Source organism: Ascaphus truei, chromosome 12, assembly GCF_040206685.1.
Source record: "Ascaphus truei isolate aAscTru1 chromosome 12, aAscTru1.hap1, whole genome shotgun sequence".
In the NCBI taxonomy this organism is placed as follows: domain Eukaryota; kingdom Metazoa; phylum Chordata; class Amphibia; order Anura; family Ascaphidae; genus Ascaphus; species Ascaphus truei.
In genome coordinates this window covers 9,947,012-9,952,709 of record NC_134494.1, presented here as the reverse complement: position 1 = coordinate 9,952,709, position 5,698 = coordinate 9,947,012, and the positions used below count along the sequence as shown (strand labels likewise).

Here is a 5,698-nt window from a genome sequence, read left to right as displayed (position 1 = left end):
TGGCTTGTGAAAGCTCTTGTATGTGTTTTGGCAGTACTCTTCACTCTCTATGTATGTGTCATGTGCAGCAAAACTTTGATCCAGAAGTGTGTTGCACCTCCACCGAAAGAAGGGGGTCACCCAGGGGCGTGTGTCAGCCACAAGGAAAGGATCATAAGTCAGCCATGTTGACCATCGCAGACATCGTCTGTTCTGATATTGTGAGTGAATGATGTATGCAATGCGTGCAGGGTGAGGATCATGCATTTAGCTTCCACAGATACCAAACCCCCTCAATTCTCAGTAATAGAATGTTGTGATGATTCTGAAAATATATGATGATAGAGATAGATGCAATTTCTTTTTTCTAGCAACTGCATATCCAAAGAAAGGTTGCTTGCATAAAATAAGGTTTTTAGTATTATGTGTATAATTTCTGTATTTTTCCAATTTTTTAAGGGAACCTCTTTAAAGGGTGTATCAGACACTAGGAACAAGAATCAATTTATGGGTGAAGTGTCTCCACCAACTAATGAAACCTGTGTAAAAATGTATGTTTAGTCAGATAACAATTTACAGGAAGGATGTGGCCTTAATTTTGCAGTTTTAATTTTATCATTAAACCAAGAACAGGTTCAGATTAGGCTTATGGCCTTACAAAACAGAATTGCTTTAGACTATGTTTTAGCTTAAAAAGGAGGGGTATGTGTCCTAATTGAGGAACAATGTTGTGTTTTTATTCCAGATCAGTGTAGCAATGTGCAGCATGAACTAGATGAAATACAAGAGATTCAAAAGAGGTTTACAAAGGGAAGTGACAAATTATCACCCTTGGGGTTAGGTGAATGGCTTAGATCACTTGGAGCAAAAACTTTTGAATGTTTTGATGTGTTTGGGAGTGTTACTTGTTGTCATATATGTGTGTGTCACGTGTTGCAAAGGTATGATCCACAGGTGTGCGACCCCCTCCCCCATTCGGATGCCACTCTTTACAGATGCCAGAAAACAGCAGTACCTTGAAGAAAGAAGATGCCGATCACAGTTATTCAATTCATCAAAAGACATATTGGCCGCAGCGCCTTACGAGACTATGACAGTGAAGGGCACGCGCCCTTGTCCTCTGAAGTTATCCCTGGACTATCATCATGAACTTTATTCTCAAAAGCTATGTTTTAAGAATAAAAAGGGAGGGAGTGACAAAGTGAGAATATGACGTAAGGGAGGGGGGTCTGACATAACAGCACTGGGATCTAAGCAACCATTTTGAGTCAGCATCCATCTTAGGTGCCTGATATTGTCTATTGTCTGTATGAAAGTTGGAATGAATGTTAGTTTAAAATACATTTTTTTCTTCTGAAGTTCCAATTGATATTGAGCGGTTCAGCTAAGCCAAAAAACCTTGAGAACAAGAGCAATGTGCCAATGTTCGGGAATAAAGCTAGGAAGATTTAACTCAGGGTTCTGCGCTTTTAACTCATCTATAACCTCTGCCGAACTCCAGAATCACACTGCACATATGTTTGATATATATTGGTTATGCGGAAATGGTAAACTCCGGAACATTCTACCCCCAGTGTGGCAAGGACAGTGTGCATTAGTTAAGGTAGTTATGCCTTTTAGAGTGCTCCCATGGGAACCAGAAGTACAGTACCTATCCAGGAAACCTCTCTCTCTGTCGAGATCAAAAAGAAGTATAGCAACAGCCCTGCAAAGTGATAATCTGGTATATAGAGATGCCATAGGGGTCCCAAGGGGGGTCCCTGATGAATTTAAGGCCCAAGACCAAATTCTTGCTGGATTCGCATCAATGGTCCCCCAAGTACAAATTAATAAAAAATGTTGATTGGATCAATTATCTGTATTACAACCAACAGAGATTTATCAATTATAGTAGGGACGCTTTCCAAGGTATAATTGAGGAACTAGGACCAAATACCCGAATGACTCTTCAGAATCGAATGGCCTTGGATATGCTTTTAGCAGAGAAAGGGGGGGTATGTTCAATGTTTGGAGAAGAATGTTGCACGTTTATCCCAGAAAACTCTGTGATAGATGGAAAGACGGTCAAAGCACTAAACCAGATCAGGGATCTAGCGGCAGAGGTTAAGAGAAATTCAGGGGTGGATACCAGCTGGGCCAACTGGCTGGCAGATTGGACTGGAGGCTGGAAGTCAATTCTCACGACTATTGGATTGATTTTGTTATGTTTATTTGTCTTTGCTATCCTTGTGCTTTGCTGTGTCATCCCTCTTTATCGGAAACTAATGTATAAAGTGGTCGGAGCAGAAACAATGATGAATACAGGAAGTGAACTGGAATCATTTTTGCAAACTAAAGCTAAGTCGGATATGCCTATCCGAAGCCCCCCGAAATATATTATGCGTAATTCTCTATTGTGAGGTTCAAGGTATCTGGGGAGAGAGACTCCTACGATGTTGACAGTCTTGATGGAAGGTATGAACATCTGTTAGGGATGTATTGTGCCAGTAGTCAAGTGAAGAAGTCCTTTACCCATTCCCCACATCGTAGGACAGCTTGTATCCCCTAGGGAGTGAACGAATAAACATAAATTCAAGGGGGGATTGTGAGGGTAGAAAATATTATGTGAATATATGTTTATCCATTATTCCGAAAGTTATCCAACTCAGCAATGCAAACAGATATTGTACAGTAAAGATGGTGCCTGTATCCGGGAACACACCCTGAGCTTATCCTGTAATGGAGACATCCGGCTGATGAAAGACGTACAAACAACAGGCTTATCAGCACGAGCTGACTCACGAGCTGATCACGCACCCAGGCATGAAGGAATGTACACCAATGAGAGATGAAAGAGTGTCCCGGATCAAGATATAAGCAGCTTAAGCCCAACCCTTGGCTCGCCCCATTGCTATGCTACATAAACTTTGTGAGCTGAATAATAAAGCAGCAGTTCCTGTGTTACCCCTGGGATAACGCATGTACTGAGATTGAAGCTGAACTTTGTGTCAGAGTCTTTCTTAGTGAGCTAGCGCATGCATGAGTGAATTTGGAGCAAGTGACTGAAGAGAGAGAGAGACCCTGATATAGTGAGATTCACGACCTCATTACTGGCTGTCCTGTAAGAGACAGAAAGATAGATAAAGACACAGACAGAGAGATGCACTTAGAAATAGATATGCCAAGGCACAGACTGCATTGGGCTTCTGTATCCTACAATGACATTTGAATGAAAAAGAATTTCAGGGGAGTTACATGGTGCATATTTTAATATGAGATCTATACTGTATATATATGTTGTATTACTGTACATCATTTATTTGCCTCCAAATATCCGCCATATGTGAAGGGGCGTAAGTCTAAAATTTGCCTTCCTAGGTAAGAAACTGTTCTTACATACTGTATGACGCAACTGTATGCCAAAAACCTATCTATGAACACAGGGAAAACACACTATTCTCTGTGTTAATAGCTACATTTCTTGGAGACCAAATACACTAAAAATCAGTGACACTGACTCCAAATCAGAGACAGTTGACATGTCTGGATTCTAAACACTATTCAGCATATGTACAGTATCAAGGCAAAAAGTGGTATGATTGCAGACCAAAACACTCTGCACCCTAGGAAGGAATGGGGGAAAAAACGAATCACAGTGACCCAACCAATATGGCCGGTTAGCTCAGATGGTTAGAGCGTGGTGCTAATAACGCCAAGGTCGCGGGTTCGATCCCCGTACTGCCCAAAGTTTTACACGTATTTGACATATGTCTCTCTTTATAGACCCCTGACGAGTTAGTTTGAAGGATTATTCCTTTCGGAAGGATTGTTGATGCACTTTGTATAGACGCAAAAAGAGGGGGACAACATCCATCCTGTTGTAAGTGTGCAAAAAGAGTGATTTCTTTCTGTGCCACTCCATTTTTTTTTTAACAAAAGGTACAGTATATATCACCTTGGTACTACAGTATATGCAATGTAAATATGCGGATGAACAGAGCATAGAATAAAGAAGAGAGCATAGAATAAAGAAGCAGCTAGCGCAAACAGTAATTATCACTGAAGTGACGTGAGTAATGCTAACGATTGAGAACCCCTGAATTGTAAGGATGGAAAAGATACCACCTGCATGTAGTACTTATGAACTCATGTAGTCATGTAGTCATGGCAAGCAGACAGCACGTCGCCCCCTATTGGCTGCAATCCTTCTGGGCTAAAAATAAAAACTATCTGCTGGCACGTTTTCTTTCTCAATCCGCCCCATTCACCAGGAAGAGAGACAGAAACAGTTCACCTCCGCATCCATTTCCTCTCTCACTTTAACGCTGGCTGCACCTGAGACAGTGGGAGGGAAGTTGAGAGATCAAAAAAGAGTCACAACCATTCCAAATCCTGTCCTATCAACAGGCTGCTGCTGTCTCTCTGCTCTCAAGGAATTTAATTTGCATGGGAGGGACAAACTGATGTCTCTGCCTCTCTGCCTCTCTGCCTCTCTGCCTCTCTGCCTCTCTGCCTCTCTGCCTCTCTGCCTCTCTGCCTCTCTGCCTCTCTGCCTCTCTGCCTCTCTGCCTCTCTGCCTCTCTGCCTCTCTGCCTCTCTGCCTCTCTGCCTCTCTGCCTCTCTGCCTCTCTGCCTCTCTGCCTCTCTGCCTCTCTGCCTCTCTGCCTCTCTGCCTCTCTGCCTCTCTGCCTCCATGGCTGAACAGGTCTACTGTATACTAAAGCTCTAGACCTGTGAGCTAGCCTGTGTGATGTTGTCACAACGTATCCACGGACACATTGGGAATTGTGACATCATCATCATGATCATCACACAGACTGGCTGTCCTGTAAGAGACAGAAAGATAGATAGAGACACAGACAGAGTGATGCACTTAGAAATAGATAGGCCAAGGCACAGACTGCATTGGGCTTCTGTATCCTACAATGACATTTGAATGAAAAAGAATTTCAGGGGAGTTACATGGTGCATATTTTAATATGAGATCTATACTGTATATATATGTTGTATTACTGTACATCATTTATTTGCCTCCAAATATCCGCCATATGTGAAGGGGCGTAAGTCTAAAATTTGCCTTCCTATGTAAGAAACTGTTCTTACATACTGTATGACGCAACTGTATGCCAAAAACCTATCTATGAACACAGGGAAAACACACTATTCTCTGTGTTAATAGCTACATTTCTTGGAGACCAAATACACTAAAAATCAGTGACACTGACTCCAAATCAGAGACAGTTGACATGTCTGGATTCTAAACACTATTCAGCATATGTACAGTATCAAGGCAAAAAGTGGTATGATTGCAGACCAAAACACTCTGCACCCTAGGAAGGAATGGGGGAAAAAAACGAATCACAGTGACCCAACCAATATGGCCGGTTAGCTCAGATGGTTAGAGCGTGGTGCTAATAACGCCAAGGTCGCGGGTTCGATCCCCGTACTGGCCAAAGTTTTACACGTATTTGACATATGTCTCTCTTTATAGACCCCTGACGAGTTAGTTTGAAGGATTATTCCTTTCGGAAGGATTGTTGATGCACTTTGTATAGACGCAAAAAGAGGGGGACAACATCCATCCTGTTGTAAGTGTGCAAAAAGAGTGATTTCTTTCTGTGCCACTCCATTTTTATTTTTAACAAATGGTACAGTATATATCACCTTGGTACTACAGTATATGCAATGTAAATATGTGGATGAACAGAGCATAGAATAAAGAAGAGAGCATAGAATAAAG

General features: G+C 41.9%; 1 non-coding gene across 1 annotated transcript; it reads left to right on the top strand.

The window, feature by feature from the left end:
• The first annotated feature begins 5,337 nt into the window (after positions 1-5,337).
• Positions 5,338-5,411, top strand: TRNAI-AAU (transfer RNA isoleucine (anticodon AAU)). The gene has a single exon. It is a non-coding gene; the product is annotated as a tRNA-Ile (tRNA).
• Positions 5,412-5,698: the final 287 nt, after the last annotated feature.